Source organism: Enhydra lutris, unplaced genomic scaffold, assembly GCF_002288905.1.
Source record: "Enhydra lutris kenyoni isolate GAN:26980312 unplaced genomic scaffold, ASM228890v2 scaffoldscaffold2, whole genome shotgun sequence".
NCBI classification, from domain to species: Eukaryota; Metazoa; Chordata; class Mammalia; order Carnivora; family Mustelidae; genus Enhydra; species Enhydra lutris.
The window spans coordinates 88,700,725-88,723,490 of record NW_019154086.1 but is presented as its reverse complement, the minus strand read 5'-3'; the positions used below and the strand labels follow the sequence as shown (position 1 = coordinate 88,723,490).

The 22,766-nt window shown below is 39.0% G+C and overlaps 1 pseudogene; it reads right to left on the bottom strand.

The window, feature by feature from the left end:
- Positions 1 to 7,259: 7,259 nt before the first annotated feature.
- Positions 7,260 to 22,090, bottom strand: LOC111146797 (annotated as a pseudogene).
- Between the last annotated feature and the right edge of the window lie 676 nt (positions 22,091 to 22,766).

The following is a 22,766-nucleotide window of genomic DNA, read 5'->3' as shown; positions in this document are numbered from 1 at the left end:
GCTTCAGATACTGTTAAAGTTGCACCTGGATCGACTTATTCCTCATGACACTCTTGTGAGGCCAGGGTATTTCTTCGGATAAAAAAATGGAGAAGAGATTAAATAACTTGTTCAAGGTCGCACACCCACGAAATGACAGAGCCAGGACTTAAACCCAGATAATTTGACCATATAGTCCCTGCTTTTAACCACTATGCTCTGTGAGTACTCTGTGAAGTTGACATTATTAAAATATTGAAAGCACATGTATTGATACAAAATATATGCTAGGCATTGTGCTAAACACAGAGGGTACAATAAGGAAAATGCAGGGTCAGTCATAGCTTTTAAAATATCTGTCCAAGTGAAGAATTGTTTTTCTTTAAAATAAAAAAAAACCCTCCTGTTTGAACAATAATAATGGTCCTTTACTTAGTTAGTATGTGTAAATTAATAGATAATGAGTCAAAATAATATAGAGTAGCACACACTTTTTAACATAATCATCCCACTAGTAAATATTTTTTATTAACTGGACCATATTTTTTTTCCCAGAAAATAACTTTGTCTTAACAATCCACAGAGGCTAATCTTATTTCAAATAGATAAACAATTGTTTTTGTTTTCTCAGTATTTGTGGATTTTCAAATACATTCAAACTTCAGTCATGTTTAAAGACCTCAGCTAATGCGATACCACTTACGTTTTCAATTTAGTGGTCAGAATGACTTTTATTAAAGAATGCTAAAGAAAATAAACATGTGCAGGTGGGTTTACTAAACATATTTTTATGACTATAGTACTATGGAAACTGGATTTTTACAGCTTGATAGAAGATCTCATTTTAACTGCCTAATGGAGATACGATTTTTTAGAATATTTAAAAGAATTTTCTTCAGTTCATGTCATACAAATTCAATCTTTTCTTGCACAATTTTTTCTGTGCCACAACAGAAGATTATGCAAGGCCATTTATGTAAGTGAATTGCTCAGTGATATTATCAGCCAAAATTGTAGGTTGAGGTCAAGTGATGTCAAGTCATTATTTAAAGAAACAAAGGCAAAGGGAAAAAGACAGATTGTAGAGGAGAAATTTAATACATTTTGGCAACATAAGTAGGAAGGTCAGTAAAGGACACAAAGCTAGAGTGATGTCATTATAATTGGCTTTGGTTCAGAAGTGGCAGGGTGGCAGTTAGCCAAAAAGGTACTTTGATGTTGTTTGTTTATATATTGCTATTTAGCTATCCATATCCAGAAGTGGAGATTACAGCAGATAATTTTATGGTGGATGATGAATACTGTGGTTACCATCTTATTTTAAACTTTGTTTCTAAAATGCAGTGACTTTTTTGGAGCTTTCATTTTTAAGATGCGTTTCCTCCGTACATGCAGATCTGCAGGATCCTCTACAATTTAGACCCGTCAAACCACTGCAGAGATATTTGTTTGTTTGTTGAAGTGATATGGACATAGATTTTGAGTTCAGACAAAGCATTTAAGGAAGATTTCCATGACGTCTTAAAATGATGAAATAGATCTCTGGAGTATTCTGTCCTAGCTTCATGGATGGTATTTATGCCATACCTACAAAGAGGGAGAAAGGAGTCAGCTGGAAGGCTATTTTCCTCTTTCAGTTTCGAATTAGACTGCGCTCTTCCCCTTGAACACCATGGCTACCTAACCAATCCTTAGTCTATTGGCTAAATTATGTGTATTTAGCAACTGATGGCTTCCTACTGGTAAGATATTTTAGATGCAATTTTTGTTACCTGCAGATATGATTGATAAAGCAAACCTGTCAAACAGAAATATAATGCAAGCCACAAATAAGAGTCACATGTTATCTTAAATTTTCAAGTAAAATTTCACGTAAAAATATTTAAAATTAATGAAATATATCCAAAATATTGTCATTTTTTTCAACATGGGGCTCAAACTCATGACCCAGAGATCAAGAGTCACATGCTCTACCTACTGAGCCAGCTAGGTGCTCCAAAATATTATCCTTTAAATATGTAACCAAAAACACCCCCAATGCGGCAGATGGTCTTGAGACTACAAATAATACTTATCGTTCTACTCTTCTACCCATTCTAGAGTCTCTTCACCCTTGGTGAAACACTTTTTCCTAGTCTAGATTGTTTATCTAATGGGTCGTCCTGACTATATCCTTCATAGGACATGCAGCAACCTAACTCCCTACTGTGAAATTGGACAGAGGCATCCACTTGGGTCTTTCCCACTGACTCTTACCTCCAAAGTCCAAGCCACCAACCTGGGGTAGGGGTAGGGGTGTTTGCTAAATACTAAGTATATCTATTCCAATATAAAATGAGGGATAGAGGAAATGATTGCTGGGTTGTTTGAGGGTCCTGTTGTACCCACTGGAAACTGCACCTAGTGAATTTATTTATTACCAGGTGCACTCACTCTGACATGGAGTCTTGGATGAATTTACATTCCTGAATAATAAATATGACCTTGACATTTCCAGGAATTCTCTTTCTCCAGTGTATAAGTACCTGAGAAAATGGGCATAGATTTCTGTGAAGAACTGGTTGAATTATTACCATATAATGTTGCCATCATATTGCATGGTGATTTCTCATAGATTCTTTTTTTTTTTAAAGATTTTATTTATTTTATTTGACAGAGAGAGAGAGATCACAAGTAGGCAGAGAGGCAGGCAGAGAGAGAGAAAGGGAAGCAGGCTCCCCGCTGAGAGCCTGACCTGGGGCTCCATCCCAGGACCCTGAGATCATGACCTGAGCTGAAGGCAGAGGCTTTAACCCACTGAGCCACCCAGGCACCCCTGATTTCTCATAGATTCTTGACCTCTTCTTCAGTTACTGGAGGAGCAAAGGGGATTTGAGGTAGATCTTGAGAGGGGTATGCATTGTCTTGAAAGGCAGAAGTCTCTGCATTGTCTTCAAGTAAGGGGTATGGGGGGAATGCTTCTTTTTATCAAGGAGGAATGGGTCACTTCTGATGGGCTCCAAAGGGTCAAGGGAATCTGAGTATTCAAGATTTTTTTTAATTTTATTTTTAATAAACATATAATATATTTTTATCCCCAGGGGTACAGGTGTGTGAATCACCAGGTTTACACACTTCACAGCACTCACCATAGCACATACCCTCCCCAATGTCCATAACCTCACCCCCCCTCTCCCAACCCTCCTCCCCACCATCAACCCTCAGTATTCAAGATTTTTGAGTGCAAAGATCTAGATATTCCCATTCCAGGTTTACTAATCCAGGTCCTGATCTTGATATTGTCGAATTGCCTGTTTTAGAATTTAACCTTCTCTGGAGTTCTGCTAACTTTATAATTCAGTTCTGGGGAGAAAAAAAACAAACAAACCCTCAGTTTTCTTTGCCTTTCAGGTACAGTAGAGCAGAGGTTCTTCGTGTGCTGCCAAGAAATCCCTCTGGCTTTCACATTTTACCTTAAATTGGTGATTAATTATCTCTAGTTTTTCATTGTTTTTCTCAGGTGAATTGATAGCCCTCAGCAACAGCCACTCCTTCCACAGTCCCTATAATTACTTCCCCCAAATCTCTCAAATGCTTGAGATATTGCCTGCAGCCAGTGCTTTCTCTTCCAGTTTGGGTTACCCCAGGTGAAAGTCTTAACAATTGTATTGCTACAGTATGCCTGGAGCTGTTAGCATGCCACCCACCACCAGTGATGGAGTCCTCACCGCTAACCGCCAGCAGGTGATTCAGCATCAAAGTTCCTTTTTAGAATTTCCTTTTAGGCCCACTCCTAACTTCTGCTTTAGGTCAATATTCCCGAAAACAGACTTTGAGATGTAGATTTGCATGTGAGAGTTTTTTGCTGGTGAATGCTCTCAAATCCAATACTGCTGAAGTCAATTGAAGGCACTGAAAGAAGTAGGATTAGGCAGAAGGAGAGATTGACACTGTCTTGCAGTTGCAATACGGAAGCTCTGGAGTTTATTTTTATTTTTTAAATATTTTATTTATTTATTTGACAGAGATCACAAGTAGGCAGAGAGGCAGGCAGAGAGAAAGGAAGAAGCAGGCTCCCTGCTGAGCAGAGAAGCCAATGCTGGGCTCCATCCCACCCAGGACCCTGGGATCATGACATGAGCGGAAGGCAGATGCTTAACCCACTGAGCCACCCAGGTGCCACAACTCCTGGAGTTTACATGGCTCTTTAGAATTGTCCCTGATTAAGGGATGAGGGATTGGCCCTTTTATTCCCTCCCCACCCCCATTCCAGGCAACCAGTCTTTGAATGTCGACTGCACTGCCCCTGGGGAGAGGTGCAACCTCGGGGCATGTGGCTCCCAGATTCCAGGAGAGGATTTCAGGTATGATCTATTACTAGCCTATACTTCTGGAAGCTGTGGCATGAGTGCCTTGGTACAGAAGGCTGCTTGTGGGTGGCACACCCCAGATCTACTCCATTAGATCCTAGGCTTACAGTGATCAGCTTCTATGTAAAACACTTATACATAAAACATTAGAGTGCCCAGCACAACACGCTCAGTCCTTGTTCTCAAGGTAGGGGACAGGAAACTCCTATTGGAGGAAACATCTGTAAAGTTAAGATCCAGACTTTGCATCTTGCACCCTTTTTCCTCAACCTGGATGTTAATAAGAGTGAAATCCCCTAACAATTACTAAAATTCTCTTTTAATCACAGGGGAAGTTATGTTTCTGCAAATTAGCACTTTCATGACCTGAAGGTCCTTTCTTCCCATTACCGTACTTGAAGGCTGGCATAGTTAGTTCATGCTGAGCATGTGGGCAGTCACTGACATATTTCTATAAATATGTGCTGCAAATATCTCAGTGGAGACTAAGTATTCAAACATATGTGCAAAATTTACAGTGGGGTCATCACCCAGAAAATAGAAGTCTTACAGACAAGGCATGCCATTCAGTAACAGTTGTATATAAAGGACTTAATCACACATGTAGTGAATTTACAGAAATGTACAGATACCTTGGATGCCCATTAGATTATCCCTGAAAGCACACTATCTCTCTGTACAAATGATTAATTCCTTAAGTTCAAAGAAAATATAGATCATGGGCTAAGTCATATGTGAGGCCAAATGATTGCATTTATTGTATGATTAATATTGCTATCTCATTTTGTGATATACTTAGCTGTTATCATCTCTCATAGATTTTAGTCATTTATATAACTTAATCACAATTTCTTTTGGGCATGAGGCCATATTAACCATAAAGTTCTGAAATTTCTGATGAAGTTTTGCTGACAGTAAGAAATTTCAATATTAGAATCAAGCAATTATTTGATAAAAAAACTCAGTACCAAATGGTTTCATTACTTTCCCCCCACATCAGTTTCTTTTCTCCTTTCTTGCTGTCTCATTTATTGAGGGCAAATAGATATTAGAGAGCATGGACTTGTGTACAATCAACTGTAACACAAATAGGCAGTGTCCTATTTGTAACTTTTTGATAAAAGTGAACAAATGAACACTGAAGAATCATGCATTTAAACCCAGATAGAGGGGTGCCTGGGTGGGTCAGTTGGTTAAGTGTCTGACACTTGATTACCATGAAGGTCATGATTTCAGGGTCATGATCTCAAGGTCGTGAGATCAAGCCCTGCATCTGGCTCTGCATTGAGCGTGGAGCCTGCTTGGGATTTTCTCTCTCCCTCTGCTTGCATGCTCTTTCTCTCAAAAAACAAAACAAGGAGCGGGGTGGGAGGGATGGGGTGGCTGGGCGATGGACACTAGGGAGGATACGTGTTATGGTGAATGCTGTGAACTGTGTAAGATAGATGAATCATAGACCAGCACCCCTGAAACAAATAATACGTTATACATTAATAAAAAACAAAACAAAACACTCAGAGATAGTTCTGTTCATAAAATGCTAATGTTAACATACTATATAGCTGTCCCATTTTTTAATAGTTGAATACATTTGATGTTATTCAAATATGCATAACATAGAAGAAAGTACCTCTATATTAAGTTCCTAGGATGTTTAGTCACAATTATCTCCTTAGCCAGTATTAGGCAAGGTACAAGTCATTGACAGCACAACAGACTTGTTGATTTAGGACTTTTTCCCTCCCTCCCCTCCTTCCCCTTTAGGAAACATATGCTAATGGCTACTTTTCGGTCTTTATCCCGTTTTCCTCTGAAGAATTTGGCAGTATTGATTATTGTCTCTTCAGAAAATAATTTCCTCCTCTTAGTTTTCCTGTCTCAGGATTACTTTCTAATCTGTTTCTTTCTTCTTGTTTCTTTTAGTAATTTCTCCCTTTCTATCCTTTAAATATGGATGTTACCCATAGTTCTGCCTTTTCCTTGTAGGTTATTTACTTTCTGTCTTTTCTGCTTCATCTATGTCCATCACTCCAGCATGACCTATATGCCAATGACTTCCATATCTCTCTTTAGACATAGAGGGCCATCTTCACAAAGATGCCCTACAAGTTTCTCATATTCTACCCCAGATTGAATCACCATGCATCTGGTGAATGTCAGTTTGAACAGTCACAAACTGGGAAGCAGAAATGTAACTCTATGTTCCACAATATCTCATGTCCCCTCAAGAGATAGCATATTTATTTGGAAGACAGTAGTTTCAAAACTATCTCCCAAACTCAGGATCTATGGGCCATGGTACACACCTTATGTAAATGAGTGAGAGCTTCATTAATTGTTCATTTATTAAACAAACTTTAAGTTAACTGATTATGTAATGTTTTCTCACATTTTTGTGATAAGATTAATTTAGAGAGCTGGAGATTAATTAACTCCACTAATTAAAACAGGGCCTGGTATGGGCTAGTAACTTGGAAGTTTTTATATTTTGCAAATATCTCCAGATGATTATCATGATCCAAGGAAATGAAAATGCTGACTTGAACCATGCTTTTCAGCTTCTTTAGATTTTAAGTCTTTGAACTACTGATCCCTGAATGACCCATTGAAAAGTTTTAACCAGTCCGCTTATAGGAAAGGAAAGCAAGTTTTCTGAACATTTGGTTTGATAAATTCTCTTTGGAAGCATCACAAATACTTTATTCTGGTTGTTTCCTATAAGATATTGTTTCTCATTTCCACTTCTAGCCCAATGTCTTTTAGATTGCATTTTCCTTGGAGCTCTATCTTTCTTGAGTTGAGATGTATCAATCCAATTAAATCACTGTTTTGGTTTCTTATGAAAGGACTGTCACCTCAAGAAATCTTTGCTTCCTTCTGTCTTCTCCTTTCTCTCCTAAAACTTAAGAAGTGGGGGTGCTTTGTATGAACTCAATATTTTGGCCTTTCTACCTTTAACCCCCTATTACCAACCCCGTGTATGTCAGCCTGAATTTCCTTCTCTCTTTTTTTCCCCACAGGTCCTATTTCTTGAGCGTCCTGGTCCAGATAATGCCTCCTTGCATGGTCATTATCTTGCAAACACTGCTGATGACATAGAGGAAGGGAAAAATCATGGAGGATGTCACACCTCTTGCCTGAGTTTGCCAATGACCTTAGGCCAGACCTTCAGGTTGTGAGGGCCAGAGATCTTCTCTTTGGGCACAAGCATGCTGATGGGACTGAAAATCGCGAAGCCCGTGGCCAGAGCCAGGTCAGTCCCTTCTTGCACTCATCCTGCCGGTCGCTGGTGGTCATAATCAGGGCACAACTGGCCACATAGTCTGTGGCTGTGGCCTCTGGGAAGACGCAGCGACGCCTGCCCACCACCACACCAGCTCGAGATTGAAGTGCAGGCTGTGGCTGTAGGCGGGCGGGAGCACTGCAAAGCCCTGGGGGGGAGGCGTAGGTGGAGGACGGCTTCAGGAAGAGCACCCACCCTGCTCAGAACTGCTCTCTGCAACTCCAAGGGGGGTGGTTCACGTAGTTCCTGCCCACAGACACCGTATTCCGCCCCAACTCCCGGCACATGCGCTAAGGCTGCTTGGGTTCTTGCCAGTTGCTCCTGAAGTCTGGTGGATTTAGCCAGGCAGGGTCACGTGACACCTAAGCCTACGGCTACCCGGAGAGGACAAACTACCTTGGGACGTCTTGCGTGGTGTTCGAGGGGCGAGTACTGTCACGGCGCTTGGCCTTCTGGGAACCACTCGCCGGTGGCCTTCGGCACTCAGGCCTGGTTCCTGGAGAGAGGGAGGGGTTCTATAATATCTCCACTTGTTCTCAGCTTTGAGGGTGGATGTTATGTCTCTTGCTTTTTTTATAAACATATCAGTCTGTTTTAAGTTTTCGTCTTTTTTTTCCTGGTAATTTCTCAATCTGTCAAATTTTCCTACAACTCTTAAGGATTGTCTTCTCCCTCTACTCCTTGCCGGGAGGGCGCTTGGGTGCAGAAAGGGAGCTTTTTAGCCTAGGGGCAGTGGGGGAAGGGCATCCGGACTGGAGCTCTTCTCCACTCACTCTCACTGGTGTCATCCCACTTCACCAGGTCTGTGGTACCAGTCTCTGTCTTTTTTTTTTTTTTTTTTAAAGATTTTATTTATTCATTTGAGAGAGAGAGAAGACAGAACACAAGCAGGAGGAGGGGGAGAAGCAGAGGGAGAGGGAGAAGCAGACTCCCCGCTGAGCTGAGAGTCTGAGGTGGTGCTCCATTGGCCTTGGAGATCATGACCTGAGCCAAAATTGGACGCTTAACCAGCTGGGCCACCCAGGTGCCCCACCAGTCTCCGTCTTTGCAGGTAGACTGGCTCACTTGATCTACCTACCTACCTGAGCTGGTCTCCACTGAGGTGTGAATTGCCCCACTGTGGTTTTGAGGTGTGTTCTCCTGATGATATCTTTCCTTACCACTGCCTCTAACTGTGCAGTTGCTCTTGGCAAAACTCCTGGCCTCTTCTGTAGCCCACCCTTTCTGCACCTGTCATGCCCAGGCCTACTCACCTGGTATGAGTGCTCTCAGCTTCCTGCTTAGGCGTCTTCCTCACTAATTGCTGTTTTGCAATACTCAGGCCATGCTGGCTATTGCACGGCTCTCTCTACTGAGTTTCTTTAACTGACTGATGATTCCCCAGACTAGGCCCAGGGAAGAATCAGCTTCAAGATCTTTAGATCTACCCTTTCTCTCCCTCCAATGCACCCAAGTGCGTTCTATCACGATTGCTCCCTCTAGAGGTCCTAGGACCTCTTAAGGGATACTTAAGTCTCAGTATGTCAGTCAGGGTATTGGAAGATCTAGAGATGGCATACTGAAGTTGGGCAATTTCAGAAGATTTTAATAAAGGGACTACTTACTAAGGGGTGGGGAAACCACAGGGGACAGTGCAGGACTCAGACTAGGAACAGCAGGATGGCCAGGCAGAAGTCGGGGAGCATTGGCAGATGCAGACAGCCTGTGACAATCCCACAAGGAAGGAGATAGTCAGTATCCTAACCCCCTTTTTTTCCTCTGATCTTTTCTAGGTGCTCCTCATTGGCTGAATTCAGTAAGAAGCCAGAGGGGGGGTAACCTGTAAATGCAGCCCATCCCTTGCTAGAATCCAGCCAGTCTCCTGGGCCGTGGAGCAGGTGGAGAATGGATCTGAAAGGGCACATGGAATATCCCCAGCAGACTCAGTTTCCTGGAGGTACAGAGAAAATTGTGTGTGTGTGTGTGTGTGAGAGAGAGAGAGAGAGAGAGAGAGAGAGAGAAGTAGAGGAATACTCACGGAAATTACTGACTGTAAAGAAATGTTATTGATGGAACAGTTATTTTACATGTAAATTATACATTGTAAGAAAGAAAGTCTGAGGCCATTACACAGGATCATACAGGAGTGTGGGGACTATAGGTTGTCCTTTGGAGTTCTTTTTCTCAGCACCAGCCCTGGTAGCTAGCACAGACGAAATACTCAGTACGTATTTATTAATTCTTTTTGTACTAGGGAAACAAATCTGAAGTCAAGATGTGTTCACACAGTGTGATGGTTAATTTTATGTGTCAGCCCAATTGGCTAAAGGATGTCCAAATACGTGGCGAAACATTTCTAGCTGTGTCTGTGACGGTGTTTTTGGAAGAGATTTTTGAATCATTTGAAGAGAGCATTTGAATCAGTAGACTGAGTAAAGATCTGCTATCATGAACTAATTGTGCAGACCCATTCTGTTGAGGGCAGAGAGAGGCATAAGGGTGAAATGTCTCTCTTCTTGAGCTGAAACTTCTGCCTTCTCCTCTCCACTGACATGGGAGCTCCTGGTTCTCAGGCCTTCTGACTATGGGACTTAGGACAGCATCTCTCCTCCTGCCCCCAGGCCTTTGGCCTTGGACTTTATTATATTGACTTTCTTGCTTCTCCAGCTTATGGATGGCAGATCATGGGACATCTAGACTTTCACAACTGTCCCAGTTAATTGCTATAATAAATCTACTCCTGTGTATATCTTTGTGTCCTATTGGTACTATTTCTGTGGAGAATTCCAATGCACAGTTTGGTTAGTTGAGTGTTCTCTAAATTGGACTGATGGCTATTGGAACTCCTCTTTTGGCAGTGACTGTCCTTGCTCAAATAACCTGATTGCTTATTTAGTCAATGAGGAGTGTCCTCAGAGTGTTGTCCAAATTGAGCCTTTTCTTTGTTCTTTCTTTAGCAGGATTTGTCTATTTACAACTCTTTTTTTTCCCTTACAAACAAAAACATTTTTTTTTGTTTTTTTTGTTTTGTTTTGTTTTGTTTTAAAATCCTCCCACCCCGGTTTCTAGCCCAGCTAACTTAAATGAACAGTGATGCTGCATCTGCTCATCCTTTTCTGTCTTTAGAAAGAGCCACATGATGTGATTCTCAAGTGTTCCTTGAAGATCATCTCCATGATCAGGCTTTTTCTTTTAACCTCTGCTGATCTTGGTGGCCATCCTGGGAACCTTCTTCACATTTTCCATGTCAGTCTGTTCCTGGTCTAGAAGGGTATTAAGGATGTGGGATGATTATATGCTCTACTGCCTATTACATAGCTATCGTATTATAGAGCTTGTTCTTAAAATCTATCATGGGATATTATTTCTGACATATTTTCTCATTTCTTTCCTTATCTAAGTGTACAGATCTTTTATTTTTTTTATTATTTTTTTTTAAGATTTTTTATTTATTTGACAGACAGATCACAAGTAGGCAGAGAGGCAGGCAGAGAGAGAGAGGAGGAGGAGGCAGGCTCTCTGCTGAGCAGAGAGCCCAATGTAGGGCTCGATCCCAGGACCCTGGGATCATGACCTGAGCCGAAGGCAGAGGCTTTAACCACTGAGCCACCCATGTGCCCCAAAGTGTACAGATCTTTTAAAAATTTCTGTTAAAATATGTTTTATTTCAATCTGTGTGCACCACTTATTTTAGACCTGTAAACTTAGTATTATTTCTCATATAAAATGTGGTCTAGAAGCCGCAAGCTCAGTTACTGTGAGGGTCAGTCAGGTAACAATAGTTTGTGAAGCTGCCAGATTGGAGAAGATAGAGTGATGTTGGGACACTGGAATGAGGAGTACATATTTTACCTGGAACTATTAAAATTTAACTTAAAACCAAGAATGCTTTTCTGACAAAAATCAATTTAAAAATTTTCTATAGGCCTGACTCAGTCCCTGTTTTAAATCACTGACAAAAACATTAATAACATGGAGGCTCTACTGACCTTCTTGCTCATTTATTCATTTAACGAACATTTATTGAATGCTGCAGAGTTCCGGGCATCCATTAGGTATTGCACGTCTCAACAGAAATGCTAGTATTAATTCTGACACTAAGAATGTGTCCTTGACTCTCAGGTTCTCTGGCTCTAGTAAAACAGGTAGAAAGTGATTGTCTAATTTTAGAACTATATGGGGGTTTCCAGAGAGCTTGGAACCTAAAAATGGGGGGCGGGGTGACACTTGAGGACTCAGTGCTTGACAGAAGAGCTAATAATACCTTGCTTAAGTCTCAAAAAATACATTTTTGGACTTGGGAATGTGGGAAAAGAGAAGTTTGAGAAAGGTAGACAGGAAATATTTTGAAAATCAGCAGGTCAAACAGTAATGTTTTTCAAGAGATTTACATGTTTAGGAACGTTTGTTACATCTGTTAAGGTTGGTAAAATTTTAAAAAGTATTTCTCATAATGCTGGGGATAGTTCATTCTAGGTCACATTATCTTAGGTTTTTTTTTTTTAATTGCTCATCTCTTTTAAGATTTTATCTATTTGAGAGGGAGAGAGAGAGAGAATGAGCAGTGGGTAGGGCAGAGGAAGAGAGCGAGAGAGAGCGAGAGAGAGAGAGAGAGAAGCAGACTCCCTGCTGAGCAGGAAGCCCACCTTGGGGCTTCATCCCAGGACCAGGAGGAGATCATGACCTGAACCAAAGGCAGATGCTTAACTGACTGAGCCACCCAGGAGCCCCTCTAAGGTTTTTTTTTTTTTTTTTTTTTTTTTAAAGAATTTTTGTTCTATAACTATTCAGGATTAAGGTTAAATACTAGCATTTCTGGAATATCAGGAAATACTAACTAGTGGGCTAAGGGAAAAAAAAGTCCAGCGATGCATCCTGTGTACTGTTAGCTTTTTGGAGTTTTATCATGTACATACTAAATGCCCTTTTGCCTCTTTTTTTGTTCTAGAACTATAACATTTTGTGAACAGTATTCTGTGGAACAGCAATTTATAATGTGCTGATCTGCCTTATAATAATATAATTGTTGAAAAATGAAAAGTTATTGTCATCCAGGGATATCTGAGCTACCCTGCTCCCCAACAAAAGTCAACCTTTAATTCTTCTGCTAGTAGCAAAAACTTATTGAGCTCTTTACCAGTTCATTCTTCCCCTAAATTAACTTTTTATTGAAGAGGTTTGAGTAGTTATTTTCAAAATGACATAGTCCCATCTCTGATAAAGCCAAATGAAAGGTATTTGCAATGATCATAGAATAGTTTTATAATAATGATTAATTGTGCCCCAGTGTTACCAGAGGCAGATTTAGGTGGTTTCTTACTCGATGATTGCTGTTGCAAAAAGTATAAATAAAGAAGAGAGAGATTGTTCAGTATTGTAGAGTATCCATTTAATAAAATGAAAATCGGGTCTCTGTCTCCCAATGTGAAAGTGTGCGTAAGGGCTATGGAATCACTAAGAAAATAGTGTGAATCTTCAGGCTAATAGTGGTTTCAAAACAGAGCTAAACGACATTTTAAGAAGTATAATGAAAAGTGCCTGCTTTTTTTTAACTTTGGTAAGCACTGTTCAGTTTCTTTGCCTTTTTATTTTTTACAACACTGTATAGATAATTGGGGTTGAAAGTTAACCTGTTCTCAGTAAGAGCAATATCTAAGCCATGGGACACTTGTTTACTCATATTGTTCTTAAAGCTTTGCAGAGAAAAGCAAGCAGGATTCTCCCTAGAGATTTATTTATTTATTTATTTATTTATTTGCAAAAGACCTGCCGATCTGTGTAGGAGTAGTAGACAGCAAAAGCAAGGTCTGTGTAACACTCAGGTATGAGCAGCCAGGCTAGACAAGAGTCAGAGCAAAAGAAACCAAAACTCACTTGAAAACGCTGCATTCAGCTTGGTTTGAATGTCAAAAAGTGAAAAACACTTGAAAGCGCATTGAATAGAGCACTGGTTAGATATATTAATGCATAGACAAGAAATAAACAACTGAGCATTAAAATGAATGAGGTAAATCTTCACATACTGAGGAAAAATGTTCAATTTATTAGGAAAAAAAAGAAAACAGGTACAGAACAAAGTGTCAAATATGTTCTTCATTTTGCCTTCAATAAGATGTAGAAGAATACATGGGCCTGGGATATTTCTGAAAATATGCATTGAAATGTTGATGATGGTTATTCACGAGGACTGAGACATGTGTCTGAATTGAGAATAAAACTTGCTTTTAAATGTATAAATCTTTGTGTGTGTGTGTGTGTATGTGTGTGTGTACACATTCTGTGGATTTACTATTTTGTAAAAAAATAAAAGCCAGGTAAACCATGAATAAGTGAATTTGGTGGTAGTGTTGAGCTAAGCATCAGGAAGAGGTTTTCAGCTGTGTACACTGGATGTCCATTCCCATAAACATTGTGAGCATTCCTAGGAGAGGCCATTGGGAGTCACAGAGATTGAATGAATGGATTGTGGAATCAGGTAGATTCCAAGTAGAATAGGTTTGAATCTTAACTTTCATAAGCAGTAATCAGCAACATGGTTGAACCTTGACTTCCTCATCTATAAAATGGAAATAACAATTCTTGCCTTGTGTGGTATTATGAAGAAAGTGTATAGTACAATGCCTGCCATTATGGTTTCTATGTAATGGATCTTCCTTTTAACTATTTTAAATTTTATTAAATTTCTCTCATGCAATATGCCAATTTTTCTTTTCTGGGTATCTGGAACAGAGTAGTATATAGTACCTGGTAAACTTCTTTTTCTTTTTTAAAGATTTTATTTATCTATTTGAGAGAGAGAGAGAGAGCACAAGCAGTGGGGAGGGACAGAGGGAGAGGGAGAAGCAGGCCCCCTGCTGAGCAGGGAGCCCAATGCAGTGTTCAGTCCCAGGACCCCGAGATCATGACCTCAGCCGAAGGCAGACCCTCAACCGACTGAGCCACTCAGGTGCCTGCACCTATCTGGTAAACTCTTTTTTAAAAACATATAATGTATTATTTATTTCAGGGGTGCAAGTCTGAGATTCATGAGTCTTACACAATTCACAGCACTCACCATAGCACATACCCTCCCCAATGTCCATGACCCAACCACTCTATCCCTCCTCATCCCTTCAACAACCCTCAGTTTGTTTCCTGAGATTAAGAATTTCTCATGGTTTGTCTCCCTCCCTGGTCCCATCTTGTTTCATTTTTCCTTCCCTTCCCCCCCGCCCACAACCCACCTGCCCTGCCTTTCAAATTCCTCATATCAGAGAGATCATATGATAATTGTCTTTCTCTGATTGACTTGTTTCGCTCAGCATAATACCCTCTAGTTCCATCCATGTCATTGCAAATGGCAAGATTTCATTTCTTTGGGTGCCTGCATAGTATTCCTATATATATATATAGTATTCCTATATATATATATATATATATATACACACACACACACACACACACACACACCACATTTTATTTATCCTTTCATCTGTTGATGGACATCTAGGCTCTTTCCATAGTTTGGCTATTGTGGACATTGCTGCCATAAACATTAAGATGCACGTGCGCCCTTGGATCACTACATTTGTATCTTTGGGGTAAATACCCAGTAGTGTGATTGCTGGGTTGTAGGGTAGCTCTATTTTCAACTTATTGAGGAACATCCATAGTGTTTTCCAGAGTGGGTGCAGCAGCTTGCATTCTGACCAACAGTGGAGAAGGGTTTCCCTTTCTCTGCATCCTTGCCAACACCTGTCGTTTCCTGACTGGTTTATTTTAGCCATTCTGACTGGTGTGAGGTGGTATCTCACTGTGATTTTGATTTCTCTTTCCCTGATGCTGAGTGATGTTGAGCACTTTTTCATGTGTCTCTTGGCCATTTGGATGTCTTCTTTGCAGAAATGTCTGTTCACGTCTTCTGCCCATTTCTTGACTGGATTATTTGTTCTTTGGGTGTTGAGTTTGGTAAGTTCTTTATAGATTGTGGATACTAGCCCTTTATCTGGTATGTCATTTGCGAATATCTTCTCCCATTCTGTCAGTCTTTTGGTTTGTTGACTGTTTCCTTTGCTGTGCAAAAGCTTTTGATCTTGATGAAGTACAGTAGTTCATTTTTGCCCTTGCTTCCCTTGCCTTTGGTGATGTTTCTAGGAAGAAGTTGCTGTGGCTGAGGTCGAAGAGGTTGCTGCCTGTGTTTCCTCAAGGGTTTTGATGGATTCCTGTCTCACATTGAGGTCTTTCATCCATTTTGAGTCTATTTTTGTATGTCATGTAAGGAAATGGTCCAGTTTCATTCTGTGTGTGGCTGTCTAAACTTCCCAACACCTATCTGGTAAACTCTTAACATAATTATTTCTCTAGATTTTTTTCTCCAAGTGAAGAATAAAGCTATTTTTTATACTTTATCCCTGGATTATGTCTCTTTGCCCAAGAATATCTTTAAATAGCTAACCATCCAAAATTATGAGTCCTTGGACAAATCTTTCCTTCTTTACCTCTTTTCTCTCTTCCTTCCTTTTATATCTTTCTATCCTCTGCTTTGGCAGAAATGCTACCTGGAAATGTATTTTCATTTGAGATTTCTGCCCTGAGAAACTATGTGAAAATAATCTATTCCTGAGATACATTTTTATATTATAGAAAAACCATCCCCAAGACCTTGGGAAATCATTTTCTAAAAATACATGCATACGTCTCTCTCTCTCTCTCTCTCTTCCTCTCTCTCTCTCTCTTTTTTTTCCTGTATGTGCCTCTATCTTACATCCTGAAAAATGGATTTATCACATTAGCTATTTTACTAAGATCTTATAATATAGGATTCATGTGATGGTTTGTTTCATGTGTCAACTTGTCTAGGCTATAATATCCAGTTATTCAATCAAACACTAATCTAGATGTTGCTGTGAAGATATCTTGTAGATGTAGTTAATACCTACAATCAGTTGACCTTAAGTAAAGGAGGTTATCCTGTATAATATAGGTGGGTCTCATCCAATCAGTTGAAAGACCTTAAGAGCAAAACTAGAGTTTCTCTGAGAAAAAAGAAATATTGTCTGTGAATGCAGCCTCAGCTCCTGCCTGAGAGTTTCTAGCCACTGTCATGGCCCATGTCTTTAGACCCCAGACTCCAAGAAGCCTTGTTTAGCCAAATCCTACAATTGCAGAAGCTAATTCCTTGAAAAAAATCTGTGTGTGTGTGTGTGTGTGTGTGTGTGTGTGTGTATTTATTGGTTCTACTTTTCTGATACAAATTTGACTCATATAGATAATTTTGATGCTGAGAGTAGAGTCTGCCGTAACAAATAACCTAAAAATGTTGAAGTGGCTTTGGAAATGGATAATGGGTAGAAGTTGAAAGCATTTTGAGGTGCATAATAGAAAAAGTCCAGATTTCCTTGAAGAGACTGTTGATGGAAATGTATAAGCTTATTTGGAAATATGGTCTTTGCAGATACAATTAAGTTAAGGACTTTAGGATGAGATTACTCTGGATTTAGAGTAGACCCTAAATCCAATGACTAGTGCCCTTATAAACAGAAAGGAGAGGAAGATTTGAGACACACAAAGACACAGAGGAGAACACACAAAAAGCAAGACCATTTGAAGCTGGAGGAAAAAAATTGAAGTAATGTTTGTACAAGCCAAGAAATGTCAAGGACAATGACAGTCATCAGAAGCTATAAGAGAGGCATGAAATAGATTGTTTCTTTGAGCCTCCAAAAGAACTAACCAGCTGATACCTTGATATCTGACCTCTGGCCTCCAAAATTGTGTGAGAATAAATTTCTGTTCTTTTAAGTCAGTTTGTGGTATTTGTTATGCAACCCTGGAAAAGTAATACAGTGTATATTCCAAAAAGATAAAAAACATTTTGCTCCCAAGGTATATACTGTTAATTTTAAAAAAGCTTTTCATTTTAATTCCAGTATAGTTAACATACAGTGTTACATTAGTTTCAGGGGTACAATATAGTGAGTCAGCAATTCTGTACAATACTCAGTGCTCAGCATGATAAGGGTACTCTTGGTTCCCATCACCTATTCCACCGATCCCCCACCCACCTCCCCTCTGGTAACCCTCAGTTTGTTCTCTATAGTTAAGAGTCTGTCTTTAGGTTTGTTTCTTTTTTCTCCTTGTTCATTTGTTTTGTTTCTTCAATTCCACATATGAGTGAAATCATATGATATTTGTCTTTTTCTAACAGACTTATTTTACTTAGCATAATACTGTCTAGCTCCATCCATGTCAATGCAAATGGCAAGATTTCATTCTTTTTGATGGCTGAATAATATTCCACATGGTGTGTGTGTGTGTGTGTGTGTGTGTGTGTGTGTGTGTGTACTTCATTTTCTTTAGTCATCTATTGATGGACATTTGGGCTACTTTCATAATTTGGCTATGGTAAATAATGCTGCAATAAACAGAGAGGTGTATATGTCCTTTCAAATTAGTGGTTTTATATTCTTTGGGTAAATGTCCAATAGTATGATTACTGGATCAGAGAGTAGTTCTATTTTTAATTTTTTGAGGAACCTCTGTACTGTACTGGCTGTATCAGTGTGCATTCCTACCAACAGTGCATGAGGGTTCATTTTTCTCCATGTCCTCATGAACACTTGTTTCTTGTGTTGCTGATTTTAGCCATTCTGGCAGGTGTGAGGTGCTATCTTATTGTAGTTTCTTTTCTTTTCTCTTTTTAAAAAAATTTTTATTTATTCATTTTAGAGAGAGAGAGAGAGAGCAGGGGAGGGGTGGAGAGCAGGGGGGAAAACTCAAGCAGATGCCCTTCCAAGCACAGAGCCCAAACACAGGGCTTGATCCCATGACCCCAAGACCATGACCTGAGCCAAACCAAGTCAGATGCTTAACTGACTGTGCCACACAAGTGCCTCTCATTGTAGTTTTGATTTGTATTTCCCTGATGGTGGGTGATACTGATTGTTCTTTCGTGTGTCTGTTGGCCATCTGTATGTTTTCTATACTGTTATATTTTTGAGTTTACATGTCAAGTAGATTGAGAATGGAATTAAAATACTGCTTTATTTGACCAGGAGTGCTATACTTTCCATATTAGAAGAAATACAGGGTACTAAGGAGTTGTGAATGTGGACAGAGATGGTGTAATCCAGTGATCCCCAACATTTTCTCTACTGGAACAAACATCAAGGATGATTATGTTCAGCTGCAGAACACTGTCATAAACATACTCTGATTTGAGAAATGCCAGTGAATTTTGCAGGAAAATAAAGCATATAGAGCTATAGACTTTTTTTCAAACTCAACTAGTTTTTTTTTTTTTTTATGACTTGCAATTTATTCAGAAGAAAACAACACAGAAGGTAAGGAATTACCCACTGATAAATGGCAGGCCATTATCAAGCACATGGAATTGACCCCCAAATGGATTATTCATTTTATAATATTTTTTTCTTTGCAGATGATTATTTTTTTTTTCAGCATAACAGTATTCCTTGTTTTTGCACCATACCCAGTGCTCCATGCAATCTGTGCCCTCTCTAGTACCCAACTAGTTTTATCTTTTTCCTTTTAAAAACATGTACATAAAGTCATTAAATTTTCAATTAGTCAAGTATAATTTATAAGAATTACAATAATTCATAATCACCCAACTCTTAAGGGTCAATAAAGTCTATTATATGATACAAAGTAGACTGTGTGCTATGAGCAATTTCATCTTTGTTGTTTGAAACTACTTCATTTACTCCACCTTAAAAGTGCCAGTGACTGGGGCACCTGGGTGGCTCAGTTGATTAAGTGTCTGCCTTCAGCTCAGGTCATGATCCCAGGGTCCTGGGATCGAGGCCCTCAATGGGCTCCTACTCAGCAGGGAGTCTGCTTCTCCCTCTCACTCTCCCTCTTTCAAATAAATAAAGAAAAAAACTTAAAATTTGCCATTAAAAAAAGTGCCATGCACTGGTTTGAATGTTATAATGGGGACAAACTTGGAACAGCTATACAGTTTTAAAACAAAATTATCTGTAAATCTTGGTAATTTAATTATTATTAGTTTGAACTACTTGTGACTCATGGCCCAGTTGCTCATGATACAACAGTGTCATGATGTTGGGGTTGTGAATTATTGCACTAGTTCAGCTCTGTCTTTTTTCAGAGATTAAAACTGAGAGCTAAAGAGTAACTTAGGACCTCATGGTGCACTAATAATAGGACTGGGGCTGGGGGTGGATAGGGGGAAGTAAGTCACTATAGAGTGCATACTATGCACCTGGTGTTGTCCTAGGCATTTTCTACACATTCTCCTCACTTTTCACAACTCTTCAAGGTAGTTGTTAATTTTTTCACTGTACAGAGGAGATAATAGATTCTCAGACAGTTTAACAGCTTGTTTAATAACATACAGCAGATAAGTCACCCAGCAGGGATTTAACACAAGTCTAAATCTCCTATTACGCTGCTGTGCTTAAAAATAGAACGCATGCCTCTTAACGTCAGTTGTATGCTATAAACCACATTAAATTTTCTCTCTAATTAAAAAAAAAGTTATAAAAAGGCAAATCTGTGCACTAGTCTGGTATTATCAGGATGTATTTCTACTCACACAGACTTACATTTGTCTCCATAATTTGTTACGTATTTTGCTGATTATTTTCAGATCAAAGTTGCACTCCCCTATGTGTTTGGTAGCTATTGAAAAAAAATACTTAGACTGATCAAAAGGGTCAGCAATGTTAACAAAATCACTGAAAATGATTGATCATTTCTCCAAATACACTTAGTTGACAATTTTTTTTCTTTAATACTAGTTGAACTTAATTGTTATTTTGGTACTTTGTTGTATTCACCTTAATTTAATCATTAAAAAACTGATTATTGAGATAATTTAGGTAAAATTGGCTTTAGTAAATGGTATGAGGTTTAAGTGAAATCTTAAAAAAACTAATACCTTACCTACATTGGTATGGTCAATCAGTTACTCAATCATACACATTATTTTGTCTATATAGCCTTAAAATAAATGTGAATTATAAGTACAGTGATAATAGATTTTTTCTGTCATATCTCCATATAAACTGCCATTAAATAATTTATTTTCAATGGCAAGCTATGACATTTCTAGTTCAAAAGTTATGCTCAATACATCATTTTTACAATAACAAGAATTATGGTCAGAGTTGTTAGAATAACTTTAATTGTGCTTATTTCATTTATGAACTTTCTTTTGTGCTATTACCATCCAATTTTTAAAAAAACATATTATTTTATGAAGGATTCACTTTTCATCTAGGGGTCTGAATTTGCTTAGTTGTTTTTATCATCTAAATCTATCATTTATTTTTCATGAATGTACTACAGCTATCATTTATTTACCCATCCATCCATCTTTTCTATAAACATTTCTGTAAATAGTAGTTGATTTGTTGAAACAATCCAAGTTTTACTCTTTAGAATTCACTTCAGAAATTTTAGTGAATTTGAAATCATAAGAAACTTTAGTGTATCTCCATATAAAATAGAGGAGAAGTTACATTCTAATAGCAAATTCAGATTTTCCTTAGGGATTAGGTTGATACTTTTGAAATAACAGAAACTTTTAAAGCAAAATTATGAGACCAGCTGTGATAGACCATGTCAGTTACATATTAAAACGTTTTGAATGATCCGAACTACATACAATTTATATCTTTTTTTCTTCCAAATAAAATTATAAGTAATTAAAGTAAACATTGTTGTAAGGAAGGAAAAAAACATTTGACTATTGAGTTTTTCTATATGGCATACTGCAGCTGCTTCAAATCCTTTGTGGATTTGTCTAATTAGAAGGAAGAAAGGAAGGTAGGAAGGAATGGAAATATTCATGAATATGCTCTAGTAAACCTCCTCACAGAAGGCTTTGATAGTCCATAGGAGTGCTTTCAAAAACCCAGTGGCCGTGTGAAGGAAGCAGGATTAGGAGAGGGAGAAGTTGAATTGGGAGGCACTTGCAGTAGAGATCTTTAGCTCTCCAGGGGGAGATCTGGAAATGTAAAGATTTCTAATTGAGTCAAAGGGCTGTGTATTTCTACCACTGCATCATTCATTGATTGTAGGCTGCCCTGAGGAAGCAGCTTGACATAGGGCCTTTGGCTAAGGACAGTTTCTGGAGAGGGACTCATGGGCAAGCTGTCTACAGTCCACATTCCCAGGAGCTAAGGGAGTGAGTGGGTGCTTGGAGACAGACTTGGTCAGCATACAATATTATCTACTAGAATGGAAAACTCTCTTGACACAGTGAGCCTAGGTTCACTTTTTTTTATAATACTTTTTAAAATACTCTTTAATATAAACATCCTATTCGAGATAATTAAGTGATTCCCATGGCCTTCTCTACAGTGAGAGCCCTATCTAAATTGCTGTTGGGTGTTTTCGTTATGAACTTGTTTGGATCTTTTGGGTCTCTGCCCTAGGCCAATCATTCCTACCTCTCCTTATAGGATGCTGGCTGGTCCTGCTTAACATAGAACAGTTTCTGGCAATGATTGCTTACCTGACGTCCAGCCATTGTCAACGTCTATCTCTGTACTACTGGATATCCTGCTACTGGGTCCCCCTCACCCTGATGAATGGGTGCGTCAGTAGAGTACGAAAGAGACAGGAGATGGGGTACTCTCATGCTTTCAGTATCGTGCCAGTATCATGACAACCTGCTTCACTGTTGGCTGGTAATACACCAGCCCTGGCCCGGCTATAGTAAGCTTTTTCTTTGGGGACTGAATTTACTTCCCAGTCTAAAGCAGTATTCGGACTAATTCTGACTTAGCCCTAGACTTTCTCCACAACATAAAAACAATGGGAATATCCTGTGTACTGGTCTTATTATTCATCTCTAATGTCAAGTTGCAAGAATTTGGCAAGGTATATTTGGAGCATTGGAAAATTCACGTGTCATATATAAAATAGAATGAAATCTTCTAAGTTTTTAAATGGTTCAAATCTAGTGCCGCTTTAGCCAAAATGAACTTAGTAGAGGTTGGAACCTTTATTTCTAAATCCCATACTGTACACAATTAATTTTGTGTACTTTGAGAGTTTATAGCTGTATGGAAAATGAATGGTTTGTTAAATTTAACACATTATGATTCTAGGTTAAAACAAGAGAACTACTTTGATTCATTAAATAACTCTGGTTGTTACTCTCTTGATTTCTGCTCAGCCACATCATTCACATAAAAGGAGGA